At 44.4% G+C, this 19,076-nt stretch overlaps 1 long non-coding RNA gene across 1 annotated transcript; it reads right to left on the bottom strand.

The window, feature by feature from the left end:
- Positions 1–8,472: 8,472 nt before the first annotated feature.
- Positions 8,473–14,423, bottom strand: LOC308280407. The gene is made up of 3 exons (XR_013961725.1): positions 14,312–14,423; positions 10,921–11,060; positions 8,473–10,100 (listed from the first exon to the last, which is right to left on the bottom strand). It is a non-coding gene; the product is annotated as an uncharacterized lncRNA (long non-coding RNA).
- Positions 14,424–19,076: the final 4,653 nt, after the last annotated feature.

Raw genomic sequence — 19,076 nt, 5'->3', positions numbered from 1 at the left:
TTTTTTGAAGATATCACGTTGGGAATGCGATTGATCCCAGGCTGAGACTGACTACTGTATCCGGTTATTTCCACGCGTTACGACGCGTTGGCACAGACAGAGTATTTCCGTATCCTGTCCAGGGCGGAAGTAATGTGTAACGCGAAATTATCACACTCAGACTGAACCACCCGGGACCAACCAGGAGGCTAAAACAGAGGCTCGTGGATTGTTGTTTAACTCGTTTCACAAGAGAAAAGAAGCTCGCTTTCGTGGATATCTTCATATAGCGACTCCATTCAGGTAAGAGACAATAGGCATCATCTAGAATGACTCAATGGGGGTGTATTGTTAAAATGTTAGGCTGTTCTACAGTAGGTCTGTAATGTTTTTTCTTTACCTTGCAACACATGCTAACTCTCATGCTAACTGAAAGCTATTAAAGCTAACAACAACAACAGCTCCCTCCCTCAGCCAGGGACCCCTTCTTAGCTGAGAGAGAGATGAAGCAGGGACCCCTTAGCTGAGAGAGCAGGGACCCCTTAGTTGAGAGAGAGATGAAGCAGGGACCCCTTAGCTGAGAGAGAGATGAAGCAGGGACCCCTTAGTTGAGAGAGAGATGAAGCAGGGACCCCTTAGCTGAGAGAGAGATGAAGCAGGGACCCCTTAGTTGAGAGAGAGATGAAGCAGGGACCCCTTAGTTGAGAGAGAGATGAAGCAGGGACCCCTTAGCTGAGAGAGAGATGAAGCAGGGACCCCTTAGCTGAGAGAGATGAAGCAGGGACCCCTTAGCTGAGAGAGAGATGAAGCAGGGACCCCTTAGCTGAGAGAGAGATGAAGCAGGGACCCCTTAGCTGAGAGAGATGAAGCAGGGACCCCTTAGCTGAGAGAGAGATGAAGCAGGGACCCCTTAGCTGAGAGAGATGAAGCAGGGACCCCTTAGCTGAGAGAGATGAAGCAGGGACCCCTTAGCTGAGAGAGAGATGAAGCAGGGACCCCTTAGCTGAGAGAGATGAAGCAGGGACCCCTTAGCCGGGAGAGATGAAGCAGGGACCCCTTAGCTGAGAGAGAGATGAAGCAGGGACCCCTTAGCTGAGAGAGAGATGAAGCAGGGGACCCCTTAGCTGAGAGAGAGATGAAGCAGGGACCCCTTAGCTGAGAGAGAGATGAAGCAGGGACCCCTTAGCTGAGAGAGAGATGAAGCAGGGACCCCTTAGCTGAGAGAGATGAAGCAGGGACCCCTTAGTTGAGAGAGAGATGAAGCAGGGACCCCTTAGCTGAGAGAGAGATGAAGCAGGGACCCCTTAGCTGAGAGAGATGAAGCAGGGACCCCTTAGCTGAGAGAGAGATGAAGCAGGGACCCCTTAGCTGAGAGAGAGATGAAGCAGGGACCCCTTAGCTGAGAGAGATGAAGCAGGGACCCCTTAGCTGAGAGAGAGATGAAGCAGGGACCCCTTAGCTGAGAGAGATGAAGCAGGGACCCCTTAGCTGAGAGAGATGAAGCAGGGACCCCTTAGCTGAGAGAGAGATGAAGCAGGGACCCCTTAGTTGAGAGAGAGATGAAGCAGGGACCCCTTAGCTGAGAGAGAGATGAAGCAGGGACCCCTTAGCTGAGAGAGATGAAGCAGGGACCCCTTAGCTGAGAGAGAGATGAAGCAGGGACCCCTTAGCTGAGAGAGAGATGAAGCAGGGACCCCTTAGCTGAGAGAGATGAAGCAGGGACCCCTTAGCTGAGAGAGAGATGAAGCAGGGACCCCTTAGCTGAGAGAGATGAAGCAGGGACCCCTTAGCTGAGAGAGATGAAGCAGGGACCCCTTAGCTGAGAGAGAGATGAAGCAGGGACCCCTTAGCTGAGAGAGATGAAGCAGGGACCCCTTAGCCGGGAGAGATGAAGCAGGGACCCCTTCGCTGAGAGAGATGAAGCAGGGACCCCCTTAGCTGAGAGAGAGATGAAGCAGGGACCCCTTAGCTGAGAGAGAGATGAAGCAGGGACCCCTTAGCTGAGAGAGATGAAGCAGGGACCCCTTAGCTGAGAGAGATGAAGCAGGGACCCCTTAGCTGAGAGAGAGATGAAGCAGGGGACCCCTTAGCTGAGAGAGAGATGAAGCAGGGACCCCTTAGCTGAGAGAGAGATGAAGCAGGGACCCCTTAGCTGAGAGAGAGATGAAGCAGGGACCCCTTAGCTGAGACCCCCCCCCCTAGGGGGTCCCCGGAGTTACTACTGGGGGTCCTCCAAATCTTTGAGTGATATAAACCTTTTTTCTACTCCTTTTTTATATTAACTACTTGAACCCTAGTGTCCATATTCTGAGAACTGTAGCCCAAAATAGCAGATCTACAAGCTCACAACGCCTCAATCAGCTGTTTTTGGCAAAGACCTTTGGTGTAGAGGGGAAAAAGAGCAGACCAAGTACAGAGTGAAAGGTCAAGTTTATTAAGTATTGACAGTTCAAGTGGTTAAATATCTGAAAACACAAATTGACATGAAAATACACTGATGATTGTGCTGTCAAACAATGAAACTATATGGAATCTAATCAATCTATGAACAGGTTGTGGGGGTCCCTGCTTCAATCTCTCTCAACTAATGGGTCCTTGGCCTGAAAACGTTGTTTAATCTGTCAATTATTTAAGCAATTAATCAGATTGTGGCATTTGTTTAGCTATTACCTTATACATTTCTGATTAAAGAATAGCTACACATTTGTCAGGCTAAATTGTAACCGTGTTCTTTTCAAATAGGTAATTTAAAAATAAATATTCAAGGCATATTTTTAGCAGGGTTCCCACGGTCATGAAATTACTGGAAATATTTTGAAACAGTCCTGGAAGGTCCAGGAGAAATAGCTATGCATTCTTTGAATATTAGAGGCAGAAATTGTGAAAATAGCCGATCTTCATGCTCACAACGTTGCGAGGCGTTGTGAGCATGTAGATCTGCTATTTTCACAATAGAACAGTGTTATACAACATTTCTCAACTCTTTAGTGCTCGTCAGGGTGCCGGGTCCCCAGTAAAAACATGATTATTTCGGGGTCACGGCCTGAAAAGGTTGAGAACCACTGGCATACACTACCTGTCTTTGGGCATTGTGCATAGGAGTAAGCAACATGTTATTGAGCTGAATTATTGTTATATAGTCCTGTATATTGGGTTAAATATTCTGGAAAAGTTTTGGAAATTAATTGGAAAACATTTGTGGGAACCCTGAGTAATGTATGTGTGTGTGTGTGTGTGTGTGTGTGTGTGTGTGTGTGTGTGTGTGTGTGTGTGTGTGTGTGTGTGTGTGTGTTTGTGTTTGTGTTTGTGTTTGTGTGTTTGTGTGTGTGTGTATTACTACCAGCGGGGCATCCTGGCCTACCAGTTCAAAGAAAGGCCCAAGAACATTCGCTTCATCGACGAGGAAGATGCAGGCTGCCACGGTGCCCCAGCCCCACAGACCAGCTACGTCACCATCATCCCAGCCAACCCCATAAGCACCAGGTAGGCCTGTCACAATTATTACCAGGGTTCCCACGGTCATGAAATTCCTGGAAATATTTTGAGATTAGAATCATATTTTTCCAGTACTGGAAAAGTTTTGGAATTGATCAAGGCTCCTGGAAGGCCCTGGAAAAAATAGCTATGCATTGTCTTTGGTTATTGATTTGGTTAATACCTCTGAAATGGCAAATTAAACATGGGCCAAATTGTCAAATATTAGAGCCAGAAATTGTGAAAATAGCCGATCTACATGCTCACAACGTCTCGCAGCGCAGTTTTGGAAATTAATTGATAAAAAGCTGTGGGAACCCTGTTTTAGTTCTTTAGCACGGTATTAATAGAAATTCCAGCGATTATGTGCCGATTTGATTGCGATTACTAAACTAGTAAGACGCCTCAGGGCGACAATTCTTGGCCATCTGGCCAGTGATGTATATCGGACCAGTTACCCATATACTATATGGAGATCCATGTACTGTACGTCCCTTTTATGCCCATACATGGAGATCCCTGTCTGAACCAGCCGCACATAATATGGGCTGTCTTCCTCCACATATGGGCAATTCCATTATGCAGTTCTGTTAGATATGGGCTTAATCAGGAATCTCCATATATGGGCATAAAAGATTCTGGGGAATACCCATATATGGACTTTTACATAGGTGATGTCACCGGATGTATCAAGGGAACCAACCCATATGTAAAAATGTGTACACACACACGTCTACACGGAGATAAGCTGTGACATTTCTCATGGCAACCTTAAGTCGCAATTAGTTGGGGCACTCCAAATTTACACAAACTCTGTTTTTCTCCACAGATCAACGTTGCGGCTGACTCTGGATTGCCACAGTGACCTCCGAGAGAGCAGCATGGATCTGTCTACAGCAGGATCAGCATGTGCGACCACTGGAGCACTTTTGGACTGAACTCTTTACATTTGGATTTGGTGGACAGATTTGTGGAGTATTTATCTGCAACTGCCTGAGGACAATGAAACAAAATGGACTTCCAGGAGCTGCTCACCAGCTTCTACCGGAATGGAGAGCACCTCCCACGGTCACCAGCCCATTCGCCTATAACTTATTCGCCTTAACAGATTTCGCTCTTTCACCGTGCATGGAGGAGAGTCTTTTCACGGCCGTTGAAGAGCCATTTCGCCTAAATGTTCAAGGGTCCGTCTTTTTTATCCATTTTGCCTGGCTGCCACGCTGTGGGCAGACAGACAGACAGGTAGACAGACAGACAGACAGACAGACAGAATTTGGCACAGAGCAGAGGAGCGCGAACCAGACACCACTTCACCATAATAAAGCAGCAGTAGTAGGCTATCTTCCAAATCAAATTGTCAGGAGGACATCATGTCATGACTCATGACCTTGCGCAGCAGTGCACGTATCAATTAATTAATTATTTAGACACTGATTCCAAAGCTCTAATCTGTATGTCTGCTCAATTCTGCTGTAAACATAATGTTGGCCTTCGTTCCATTTTGGGGGCTGGGCGGCCAACAAAGTAAATCGTCACTGTCGGGCAGAAACCTTGTATCTCCAAGTTTCAAATGTGTACATTTTTTCGCAAAGCCCTGCTTCATCAAACAAGGCTGTCGCACAAAAGTAGTGAAAACAGCCGATCTACAAGCACACAACGCCTCTTTAATTACTTTATTAAATGATAAATACAAAACAAACGGTTTTCTACCCGACAACGACAAATTATAACTCAAGTAATTGGCCCACTGGCTTGTCACTTGTCATGATCTGAAATGGCAAATCTTTGAGTAGCAGCAGCGCTATGGAGAGAGATCTCTCTCTATAGCGCGCAATTAGGGCCTCCAACTATTTTTCCCGGGCTGAATCAGGGGCCCAGCACGTCCCTGGTTCTCAACCTGTGGGTCAGTACTCTGTTAACTGTTACTCTTGTTGCATCGAGGGCAGACGTTTTGAAAATGGTGCATTATCTTGTGGAAGAATACATGGAAAATATATATATAAGCTGTATCACAATACACAATCTTATCACGATTCTTTCTCATGTTGGTTTTTATGTTTATCTTTCAAGTTACTTAACAGTCAACCTCCTACAAGATAACAAAAAATAAAAGGGAAAAAGGATGAGGTTTGACAACTACTGATTTAGACGAAATTGCTAATTCTCTGTATTAACAAGTCAACATGCATTGTATCACGATATATACTGTATATAATATATCTGAAGAGGCGTATCAACGATATGTATCACCAAATGCCAATTGTCTTTGTAAGCTTCAGGTGGTTGTTATGGTAACGCCTGCTGTCAATCAAATTGTTGCCTTCATCTGTCAATCACTGTTGGTTTTCGACCGTGTTATGCTGTGCTGGTGCTTTTGTTTTAAGATCTTTTGCATGTTACTGTTTTTGTATCAATAAATTATTTTTCATATCCAACTTAATATCTACTCTCTGGACTTACTAACCACACACTACATGCGTGTATGTTTTATGCTTGTTTATGCTTGTTTATGCTCGCAGTAGGGCTTATTGGTAAGCCGTGAGTCAGATGATAAACCTTTGTGCTGTATACAGTATGTCTGCTTTACAGTAACAATTAGTGTGCTATTACATAGTAATAATGCAGTGATACAACTAAGCAGTTAAAATTAGCCAAAAATAGCAGATATACAAGCTCACAATGCCTCGCGCTGCGAGGCCGTGTGAGTTTGTAGATCGGCTATATTCGGCAAAGAGTTTTGTGTCGTGGAGAAAAAGAGCAGACCAAGTACAGAGTGAAAGGTCAAGTTTATTAAGTATTGACGGTTCAAGTGGTTACAGTAAATACTCTGATGATTTTGCTGTCAAACAATGGAACTATGGAATCACTGAAAAGGTTATAGGGACCTCCTTGGCCTGAAAACGTTTAACGTTGAACCCAGAACCTTAGAAGATATGCTATTTTCAACTAGCCAATGAACAACAGATGTTGATACTACCCTGTAGTATTTAGGATGGGGACCCCTGTATCTGAGGGGACTACCCATAACTACAAAGGTTCATTAGTCCTACATTGGTTAGGGTTAAGTTTAGGGTTAGAATTCACCAGGTAAGCATTCACTAGTTTCGGACTAATGGGCTGTAGGGTTAGGGTTATCAAATCGTCAGACTTTTCTTTGTTCTCTCTCTCTCTCTCGCTGAACAATCTGTTATAATGTCGGTCTTTGATTATGGTGATGTGCTGTGTACATGCATGCCTCACTCTCCACACTGAAGCCTCTTGATGCTGTCTACCACCGTGCCTTGCGGTTTATAACTGGTGATGATTATCTTACCCATCATTGTTTATTATATGAAAAAGTAGGTTGGCCATCTCTCACAGTTCATAGAGAGCAACACTGTATTTTATTTATTTATAAGGCCTTCTGTGGTAAACTTCCTTTGTATTTATCCACATTGGTAGAACCAATAGTCACTGGACATGCAACTCGCTCACAGGTATTCATTAGGTATTCCTGTCCAACTATGAATAGTGAGCAAGGAAAGACGGCCTTCAAGTATTATGCTCCACACAAGTGGGATAAACTTCAGGAATCTCTGAAACTGGTTCGATTGGTCTCTATAGGGACATTTAAAGTGCTCCTTGAGGGCACACTACATAGTGAATGCACATGTTTTGTGTAAGAACTATATTATATGTTATGTACTTCCTGCATCTGTAACGTTATACTGTGGTTTGATTGTCTATTGTATTTTACATTGCTTGTGTGGTTTTTTATGATGTGATCAGGGTGTCCTTGAAAAAGAGAGCTTGCTCTCAATGGGCTCCCCTGAATTAATAAAGGAAAAAGAAAGAAAGAAAGAACTTCATTAAGTTTTATGTATTTATGATAAGATGTCATTATACACTATGAACTTCATTATAAACTTCATAAAGCTCAGATAAAGTTGTGTAATACCCATTGTATATCTATATCTGGCTCTCTGTTATGCCCATATTTGGTGTTCTGTGCCCATGCCAGTCTGTGACAACTCCGTGATGTCAGTCATTTTGGGCACTGTTTAGTATCAGTGATGTCAGTCATGACAAATATAATTTGTGCATTGTTTCAGTATGCGGCTATTACCATGGTGGTGGGTGGTGACACTGTTTAGTATCAGTGCAGACAGACGGCGGACAGGGTTAGGGTTAGGGTTAGGGTTAGGACATCCTAATGTCCAAAAGGACATTCAGTCTATTAACAGATACAGTAGATGGGGCGTGCAGCGTTTTTTAATGTTATTAGTCCGATGTCCCATTAGTCCGAGGCTGGTGAATGCTAACCTGCCGACGCTGGTGAATGATTAACTGCTGACACTGGTGAATATTAACCTGCCGACGATGGTGAATGATAACCTATAGTGAATGATAACCATAGACTCCACACCCTCCTATCTAACATCAGGGTCTACAGAGCTCTACAGTGTTGTGTGCTAAACCCTCCACTATCACCTATCTAATATCAGGGTCTACAGAGCTCTACAGCAGAGGTCTTCAATGTGTTCAGGCCAAGGACCCTTTAGTTGAGAGAGAAATGAAGCAGGGACCCCTATAACCTTTTCAGTGATTCCATAGTTCCATTATTTGACAGCAAAATCATCAGAGTATTTACTGTAACCACTTGAACCGTCAATACTTAATAAACTTGACCTTTCACTCTGTACTTGGTCTGCTCTTTTTCTCCACGACACAAAACTCTTTGCCGAATATAGCCGATCTACAAACTCACACGGCCTCGCAGCGCGAGGCATTGTGAGCTTGTAGATCTGCTATTTTTGGCTAATTTTAACTGCTTAGTTGTATCACTGCATTATTACTATGTAATAGCACACTAATTGTTACTGTAAAGCAGACATACTGTATACAGCACAAAGGTTTATCATCTGACTCACGGCTTACCAATAAGCCCTACTGCGAGCATAAACAAGCATAAACAAGCATAAAACATACACGCATGTAGTGTGTGGTTAGTAAGTCCAGAGAGTAGATATTAAGTTGGATATGAAAAATCATTTATTGATACAAAAACAGTAACATGCAAAAGATCTTAAAACAAAAGCACCAGCACAGCATAACACGGTCGAAAACCAACAGTGATTGACAGATGAAGGCAACAATTTGATTGACAGCAGGCGTTACCATAACAACCACCTGAAGCTTACAAAGACAATTGGCATTTGGTGATACATATCGTTGATACGCCTCTTCAGATATATTATATACAGTATATATCGTGATACAATGCATGTTGAATTGTTAATACAGAGAATTAGCAATTTCGTCTAAATCAGTAGTTGTCAAACCTCATCCTTTTTCCCTTTTATTTTTTGTTATCTTGTAGGAGGTTGACTGTTAAGTAACTTGAAAGATAAACATAAAAACCAACATGAGAAAGAATCGTGATAAGATTGTGTATTGTGATACAGCTTATATATATATTTTCCATGTATTCTTCCACAAGATAATGCACCATTTTCAAAACGTCTGCCCTCGATGCAACAAGAGTAACAGTTAACAGAGTACTGACCCACAGGTTGAGAACCAGGGACGTGCTGGGCCCCTGATTCAGCCCGGGAAAAATAGTTGGAGGCCCTAATTGCGCGCTATAGAGAGAGATCTCTCTCCATAGCGCTGCTGCTACTCAAAGATTTGCCATTTCAGATCATGACAAGTGACAAGCCAGTGGGCCAATTACTTGAGTTATAATTTGTCGTTGTCGGGTAGAAAACCGTTTGTTTTGTATTTATCATTTAATAAAGTAATTAAAGAGGCGTTGTGTGCTTGTAGATCGGCTGTTTTCACTACTTTTGTGCGACAGCCTTGTTTGATGAAGCAGGGCTTTGCGAAAAAATGTACACATTTGAAACTTGGAGATACAAGGTTTCTGCCCGACAGTGACGATTTACTTTGTTGGCCGCCCAGCCCCCAAAATGGAACGAAGGCCAACATTATGTTTACAGCAGAATTGAGCAGACATACAGATTAGAGCTTTGGAATCAGTGTCTAAATAATTAATTAATTGATACGTGCACTGCTGCGCAAGGTCATGAGTCATGACATGATGTCCTCCTGACAATTTGATTTGGAAGATAGCCTACTACTGCTGCTTTATTATGGTGAAGTGGTGTCTGGTTCGCGCTCCTCTGCTCTGTGCCAAATTCTGTCTGTCTGTCTGTCTGTCTGTCTGTCTACCTGTCTGTCTGTCTGCCCACAGTGTGGCAGCCAGGCAAAATGGATAAAAAAGACGGACCCTTGAACATTTAGGCGAAATGGCTCTTCAACGGCCGTGAAAAGACTCTCCTCCATGCACGGTGAAAGAGCGAAATCTGTTAAGGCGAATAAGTTATAGGCGAATGGGCTGGTGACCGTGGGAGGTGCTCTCCATTCCGGTAGAAGCTGGTGAGCAGCTCCTGGAAGTCCATTTTGTTTCATTGTCCTCAGGCAGTTGCAGATAAATACTCCACAAATCTGTCCACCAAATCCAAATGTAAAGAGTTCAGTCCAAAAGTGCTCCAGTGGTCGCACATGCTGATCCTGCTGTAGACAGATCCATGCTGCTCTCTCGGAGGTCACTGTGGCAATCCAGAGTCAGCCGCAACGTTGACCTTCCTGGCATGTTTGGGCTTCATCTGTGGAGAAAAACAGAGTTTGTGTAAATTTGGAGTGCCCCAACTAATTGCGACTTAAGGTTGCCATGAGAAATGTCACAGCTTATCTCCGTGTAGACGTGTGTGTGTACACATTTTTACATATGGGTTGGTTCCCTTGATACATCCGGTGACATCACCTATGTAAAAGTCCATATATGGGTATTCCCCAGAATCTTTTATGCCCATATATGGAGATTCCTGATTAAGCCCATATCTAACAGAACTGCATAATGGAATTGCCCATATGTGGAGGAAGACAGCCCATATTATGTGCGGCTGGTTCAGACAGGGATCTCCATGTATGGGCATAAAAGGGACGTACAGTACATGGATCTCCATATAGTATATGGGTAACTGGTCCGATATACATCACTGGCCAGATGGCCAAGAATTGTCGCCCTGAGGCGTCTTACTAGTTTAGTAATCGCAATCAAATCGGCACATAATCGCTGGAATTTCTATTAATACCGTGCTAAAGAACTAAAACAGGGTTCCCACAGCTTTTTATCAATTAATTTCCAAAACTGCGCTGCGAGACGTTGTGAGCATGTAGATCGGCTATTTTCACAATTTCTGGCTCTAATATTTGACAATTTGGCCCATGTTTAATTTGCCATTTCAGAGGTATTAACCAAATCAATAACCAAAGACAATGCATAGCTATTTTTTCCAGGGCCTTCCAGGAGCCTTGATCAATTCCAAAACTTTTCCAGTACTGGAAAAATATGATTCTAATCTCAAAATATTTCCAGGAATTTCATGACCGTGGGAACCCTGGTAATAATTGTGACAGGCCTACCTGGTGCTTATGGGGTTGGCTGGGATGATGGTGACGTAGCTGGTCTGTGGGGCTGGGGCACCGTGGCAGCCTGCATCTTCCTCGTCGATGAAGCGAATGTTCTTGGGCCTTTCTTTGAACTGGTAGGCCAGGATGCCCCGCTGGTAGTAACACACACACACACACACACACACACACACACACACACACACACACACACACACACACACACACACACACACACACACACACACACACACACACACACACACACACACACACACACACACACACACACACACACACACACACACACACACACACACACACACACACACACACACACACATTACTCAGGGTTCCCACAAATGTTTTCCAATTAATTTCCAAAACTTTTCCAGAATATTTAACCCAATATACAGGACTATATAACAATAATTCAGCTCAATAACATGTTGCTTACTCCTATGCACAATGCCCAAAGACAGGTAGTGTATGCCAGTGGTTCTCAACCTTTTCAGGCCGTGACCCCGAAATAATCATGTTTTTACTGGGGACCCGGCACCCTGACGAGCACTAAAGAGTTGAGAAATGTTGTATAACACTGTTCTATTGTGAAAATAGCAGATCTACATGCTCACAACGCCTCGCAACGTTGTGAGCATGAAGATCGGCTATTTTCACAATTTCTGCCTCTAATATTCAAAGAATGCATAGCTATTTCTCCTGGACCTTCCAGGACTGTTTCAAAATATTTCCAGTAATTTCATGACCGTGGGAACCCTGCTAAAAATATGCCTTGAATATTTATTTTTAAATTACCTATTTGAAAAGAACACGGTTACAATTTAGCCTGACAAATGTGTAGCTATTCTTTAATCAGAATGTATAAGGTAATAGCTAAACAAATGCCACAATCTGATTAATTGCTTAAATAATTGACAGATTAAACAACGTTTTCAGGCCAAGGACCCATTAGTTGAGAGAGATTGAAGCAGGGACCCCCACAACCTGTTCATAGATTGATTAGATTCCATATAGTTTCATTGTTTGACAGCACAATCATCAGTGTATTTTCATGTCAATTTGTGTTTTCAGATATTTAACCACTTGAACTGTCAATACTTAATAAACTTGACCTTTCACTCTGTACTTGGTCTGCTCTTTTTCCCCTCTACACCAAAGGTCTTTGCCAAAAACAGCTGATTGAGGCGTTGTGAGCTTGTAGATCTGCTATTTTGGGCTACAGTTCTCAGAATATGGACACTAGGGTTCAAGTAGTTAATATAAAAAAGGAGTAGAAAAAAGGTTTATATCACTCAAAGATTTGGAGGACCCCCAGTAGTAACTCCGGGGACCCCCTAGGGGGGGGGGTCTCAGCTAAGGGGTCCCTGCTTCATCTCTCTCTCAGCTAAGGGGTCCCTGCTTCATCTCTCTCTCAGCTAAGGGGTCCCTGCTTCATCTCTCTCTCAGCTAAGGGGTCCCCTGCTTCATCTCTCTCTCAGCTAAGGGGTCCCTGCTTCATCTCTCTCAGCTAAGGGGTCCCTGCTTCATCTCTCTCAGCTAAGGGGTCCCTGCTTCATCTCTCTCTCAGCTAAGGGGTCCCTGCTTCATCTCTCTCTCAGCTAAGGGGGTCCCTGCTTCATCTCTCTCAGCGAAGGGGTCCCTGCTTCATCTCTCCCGGCTAAGGGGTCCCTGCTTCATCTCTCTCAGCTAAGGGGTCCCTGCTTCATCTCTCTCTCAGCTAAGGGGTCCCTGCTTCATCTCTCTCAGCTAAGGGGTCCCTGCTTCATCTCTCTCAGCTAAGGGGTCCCTGCTTCATCTCTCTCTCAGCTAAGGGGTCCCTGCTTCATCTCTCTCAGCTAAGGGGTCCCTGCTTCATCTCTCTCTCAGCTAAGGGGTCCCTGCTTCATCTCTCTCTCAGCTAAGGGGTCCCTGCTTCATCTCTCTCAGCTAAGGGGTCCCTGCTTCATCTCTCTCTCAGCTAAGGGGTCCCTGCTTCATCTCTCTCTCAGCTAAGGGGTCCCTGCTTCATCTCTCTCTCAGCTAAGGGGTCCCCTGCTTCATCTCTCTCTCAGCTAAGGGGTCCCTGCTTCATCTCTCTCTCAGCTAAGGGGTCCCTGCTTCATCTCTCCCGGCTAAGGGGTCCCTGCTTCATCTCTCTCAGCTAAGGGGTCCCTGCTTCATCTCTCTCTCAGCTAAGGGGTCCCTGCTTCATCTCTCTCAGCTAAGGGGTCCCTGCTTCATCTCTCTCAGCTAAGGGGTCCCTGCTTCATCTCTCTCTCAGCTAAGGGGTCCCTGCTTCATCTCTCTCAGCTAAGGGGTCCCTGCTTCATCTCTCTCTCAGCTAAGGGGTCCCTGCTTCATCTCTCTCTCAGCTAAGGGGTCCCTGCTTCATCTCTCTCAGCTAAGGGGTCCCTGCTTCATCTCTCTCTCAGCTAAGGGGTCCCTGCTTCATCTCTCTCTCAACTAAGGGGTCCCTGCTTCATCTCTCTCAGCTAAGGGGTCCCTGCTTCATCTCTCTCTCAGCTAAGGGGTCCCTGCTTCATCTCTCTCTCAGCTAAGGGGTCCCTGCTTCATCTCTCTCTCAGCTAAGGGGTCCCCTGCTTCATCTCTCTCTCAGCTAAGGGGTCCCTGCTTCATCTCTCTCTCAGCTAAGGGGTCCCTGCTTCATCTCTCCCGGCTAAGGGGTCCCTGCTTCATCTCTCTCAGCTAAGGGGTCCCTGCTTCATCTCTCTCTCAGCTAAGGGGTCCCTGCTTCATCTCTCTCAGCTAAGGGGTCCCTGCTTCATCTCTCTCAGCTAAGGGGTCCCTGCTTCATCTCTCTCTCAGCTAAGGGGTCCCTGCTTCATCTCTCTCAGCTAAGGGGTCCCTGCTTCATCTCTCTCTCAGCTAAGGGGTCCCTGCTTCATCTCTCTCTCAGCTAAGGGGTCCCTGCTTCATCTCTCTCAGCTAAGGGGTCCCTGCTTCATCTCTCTCTCAGCTAAGGGGTCCCTGCTTCATCTCTCTCTCAACTAAGGGGTCCCTGCTTCATCTCTCTCTCAACTAAGGGGTCCCTGCTTCATCTCTCTCTCAGCTAAGGGGTCCCTGCTTCATCTCTCTCTCAACTAAGGGGTCCCTGCTTCATCTCTCTCTCAGCTAAGGGGTCCCTGCTTCATCTCTCTCTCAACTAAGGGGTCCCTGCTCTCTCAGCTAAGGGGTCCCTGCTTCATCTCTCTCTCAGCTAAGAAGGGGTCCCTGGCTGAGGGAGGGAGCTGTTGTTGTTGTTAGCTTTAATAGCTTTCAGTTAGCATGAGAGTTAGCATGTGTTGCAAGGTAAAGAAAAAACATTACAGACCTACTGTAGAACAGCCTAACATTTTAACAATACACCCCCATTGAGTCATTCTAGATGATGCCTATTGTCTCTTACCTGAATGGAGTCGCTATATGAAGATATCCACGAAAGCGAGCTTCTTTTCTCTTGTGAAACGAGTTAAACAACAATCCACGAGCCTCTGTTTTAGCCTCCTGGTTGGTCCCGGGTGGTTCAGTCTGAGTGTGATAATTTCGCGTTACACATTACTTCCGCCCTGGACAGGATACGGAAATACTCTGTCTGTGCCAACGCGTCGTAACGCGTGGAAATAACCGGATACAGTAGTCAGTCTCAGCCTGGGATCAATCGCATTCCCAACGTGATATCTTCAAAAAAATAATCTTTGCACGTTCTCCCTCCGTACATCTACGAAGACGTTCAGATTTCAAATATAGAGTTATTTCCCCGGGGCTACAGATGTTACAATTATATACGGCCCAACCTCGGCACGAGTGCATTCTGTATTGTTTAGTAAAAAGCATTTTAATCAGATCAGTGATAGGAGTTATAAGGTGCAATACACCCCAACGGCCGATGGGGTCGCGTTGTTAAAAGCCACCGATCGGATCAAAAATGATTATTATTAAACAACACGGAACATTATGCGTACATGTGAGGGGCCGTCCATAATTGTAACATCCTTGGCTATTGAGCAAACGCCGTATCTTTGAAATCTGAATGTTTATGTTGACGTAAGGACTAAAAAGGGAGAAAGTACCAACGCTATTTTGAAGATAATTATAATAAGACTGTCAGTCTTGTATCAGTGAACAATATAATGCAGAAACTTTCGTAAAATATTGCATATAACACTGAGAATAAAGGTTATGGGAGCAGTGTTGAAAAAAACGAAACAAAAAAAAACAGCAGTCACGTGACTGACATATCGGCCGATGTGATGTAATAGAACGTTACATTATCAACAGACAGAATGTCTGATTAAAACATAGTGCCTGAACGAGAGTATGGGCATTTTCCATGGGACGTACCATAATCAACAGAGACTATGTCTGATAAAAACATAATGAGTTCCTCAGTATGGGCAATATGGCCATAATGGGCGCATTCTATGCAGTTAATAAAGGCTGATAATGGACATTCTATGTTCTGATAACGTTCGAAGCGGGTGATGTGGGTGGGGGGACTTCATGCTTCACATTGTGACGTGAGCTTGTAGATTTAAGCTATTTGGGGTCCAAAAATACATAGGGACCTTTTAAACCTAACGTATGTTTTTATGCCTTTCAATCCGGGACACTGCATCCGAGTCATTTTAGATGTTGCCATGTTTTCTTAATTTTTTTGAATTATAATAACAATATTATTTGCTTTTTGAGCCGTGGTCACACCGTCTCCTAAGAGTGACCTTTTCCGTATGTATGTTATACTATCTATCTATGCATGTATGTCTTTCCGTAGCATGAGCTGCAATACCGCTGGTGACCAAGTGGTGCTGTTGAGACACACACACACTCACACACAGCCCTGAAATGAACTGCTAGACACACGGCCACACACACACACACACACACACACACACACACACACACACACACACACACACACACACACACACACACACACACACACACACACACACACACACACACACACACACACACACACACACACACACACACACACACACAAAATAGCACATCTACAAGCACACTACGTCTCGCCGCGCAAGGCGTTATGTGCAAGACGAACGCTTTTGGACATACGAGGTTTCCAACCGACAACGACGATGTCCTCCATACTAAAAGACGCGGTACAAATGGATTATTGGTTGGGTATAAATGGAGACTGGCTGTGTGTCTGCGGAGGTTATTAGTGAACTGAACACAACATTGCTCCCAGTCAAGTAGCGTCTCTGATAGCCATCAATCACATCCGTGCGTGTGTGGGAGCCTCTGCCTTCGCTGTTCCCTTAATGACATCTTACCCCAGAAAGCTGTCGGTAATGAGAATAATTGATACTGCCGATATGAAGGAATCCTATCTAATCTAAAAAAAAGAGAAAGTGCTAAAGGTCAATGACTTACCGCTCCGCTTGCCTTCAGACAAAGCAGCTCCCTCGACGGCCTCTGACATACAATCACACACAGTGTAAAGTACCGTAACTAAGTACATTTTCTTAAGTCCAATTTTGAGCTATTTGTACTTTACTCGAGTATTTAAAATGTCCAGTACTTTTACTTATACTCCACTACTGTACATCTCGGATCCAAATATAGTACTTTTACTCCACAACTACTCCATTTGAAGACTTTAGTTACTAGTTACTTTGCAGATATAAATTGCAGTATCGATACTTTTACTTAAGTATAAAACGTGAGCACTTTTTCCATCACTGACGGCATCTGCCACGCAATCACACATGTCAAGCGCTCGAGGCTTGCGAGTTGCGTTATAGTCGAATATGATCGTCTAAAAACCTGTGCCGGGTATTCGCCTGGGCTTACTGCTTGACAGGCCGAGTGTAATGGATTCATCTAAATAGCATGCGGTCGTCCGAGTGGTAACTGGATTACTGCAGCGCACCGATTCATGGAACGCACATGCAGCGTTGACTCGTGTTTGCGTGGGCAGGGGCCCTTCCACGTGGGGGAAATATGAAATACGGGCTTTGTCGAAATTGAAAATTATTGCGCATTTGATATCTTGATATGTCTTGCTTTCGCCCCTGAGCGGATGCTGTGTGGGCAGCAGCCTTCTCCCCTGTCTGCACAATTATTTAATAAGAAAACACAGTTACCTTAACTGTCCTGTATTCAACCCCCCAGCAAATATTAAAGCCTCTTAGAGAGTTGGCTATATGCAGGGTGCTTTGACTTCCTCTAATAGGCTATATATGCGTTCTAATTTTATATAAAGCGGCAGCAACTAACAGTAATCTTCTTTTCTTTTCTTTCTTTTTTTCCTTTGTAAGACTGCTATTGTTTTTGTAAATTCCCTAGACCAGTTGTTTTGTCAGTGTACACAGACACAGTCAAACCAATACGGCCCATTCATTTTTAAATACATTCTGAGGCGAACATTGGGGGGAATGGCTGTTTATTTTTGCCAAAGAGATTTGGTGTCAAGGAAAAAAAGGAGCGAACCAGGTATAGATCCCTAAATGGATCACTATGGTCACCTACAGTACACACATGCAGAGTTTAAGCTGTCAAACATTCAGCGAACACAACAGATCTACAAAGCTCACAATGTATCACAACGTGGCTTAATAGTGCCTATACTGTACACCAACATAATTGGTGTACAGGGAAAAAAGGAGGGGGCCTAGTGTAGAGAAGACCCCTGGGGTACTCCGGTCAACTAAGTATATAGAGCAGGGGTCTTCAACGTTGTCAGGCCAAGGACCCCTTAGTTGAGAGAGAGATGAAGCAGGGACCCCCAGATTCCATATAGTTTCATTGTTTGACAGCACAATCATCAGTGAATTTTGGATTCATGTCAATTTGTGTTATCAGATATGTAACCACTTGAACCATCAATACTTAATTAACTTGACCTTTGCGAGGCGTTGTGCGCTTGTAGATCAGCTATTTTGGGCTAAGGTTCTCAGAATGGGGACATTAGGGTTCAAATGGTTAATATAAAAAGATTTGAAGGACCCCCTGTAGTAGCTCTGAGGACCCCCTAGGGGTCCCAGAGTTTAAATGGTTTATGTAAGCAATATTGGACTACAACAACAGAAACAGGCAGTTAGTGAGGATGCGTTTGGATTAGCGTTTGATTCAAAAGTGCCCTAGCTAATAAAATAATAGAACATAATCATGTAAAATGCTTATAGTGGTTGTGCTGTGCAAGTGTCTGCAGCCATGCTGAATGTCTTTGACTACCATTCTCCAGTGTCAGTGCATAGACCTCATTATATTACCGTAATTGCTGGACTATAAGCCGCACCTGAATAAAGCTAAATTTAGAAGAAAAATGTGGATATATATAAGCCGCACCTGCTTCCCGCTAGAGCGCCCCTGGTGACCGTTAGCTGTAAATATCTATACATTTGGTGCTGTACCCAAACAAGTACAAAATGATACCAACATTCTGGTAGTGTTAAAATGATTGAAATGTTCTTAGTGATGTCAGTCTTTTGGAAATCAATGCATCTGCACAGTAACGCCATAGCACGGCCGGCAAAGTGCCGCGCGAGTTACGAAGCCGTGGTGAATGCAATCGTTATATTTATGCCCAGGCCGTAAGGCCTGGGCAAGCCCACGATAAACGCCCTGTCCAAGCGACTACAATTGAGCGCTCCCTAGCTCCGCTTCAGCCAATCAAAAGCTTCGGTGGGCGGGGTTTCCCTGGAGCCCGGGTGTCCTTTCCAATCACGCGTCACATATATCCCCGTCATCAATATAAGCCCGTATCTGGGAATGCCCATATATGGACATATTGTGTCAGTCTCATGATAACCAGTGTGGTTGCCGCGACACGAGTCACACTTGCAAATTAATTCCGTCCTTGTCCCTTTTATGCCCATATATGGAGATAGCGACCCTGTCGCTTCTCGCCCCTTAAGGCGTCTTACTAGTGTTAGTAATGTTGCATCAACATTACATTGCAATGAGTTATGTAAATAATTAGGCGCTGAACACACAAAAATCATTTTGCCGTTCAAAGGTGACGATGGTAAACAATCAGTGACGTCAGTTCAGCACGCGTGTGCAAGACACCAGTCATGTTGCCATACCTTAGCAACATGCACGATGAATTTATTTTAAGAAGTACATTAATTTTGTTCCCCTGTAGCCAAGGTATGGCAGCTGCCATACCTTGCCATACCCAATTGATGCCTCTGTAAACAATA

The sequence above is a fragment of the Nannobrachium achirus genome (genome assembly GCF_963921795.1).
Source record: "Nannobrachium achirus genome assembly, chromosome: 24".
Taxonomy (NCBI): domain Eukaryota; kingdom Metazoa; phylum Chordata; class Actinopteri; order Myctophiformes; family Myctophidae; genus Nannobrachium; species Nannobrachium achirus.
Note: the sequence above shows the minus strand (reverse complement) of the source record. Positions and strands in the feature narration are given on the sequence as shown.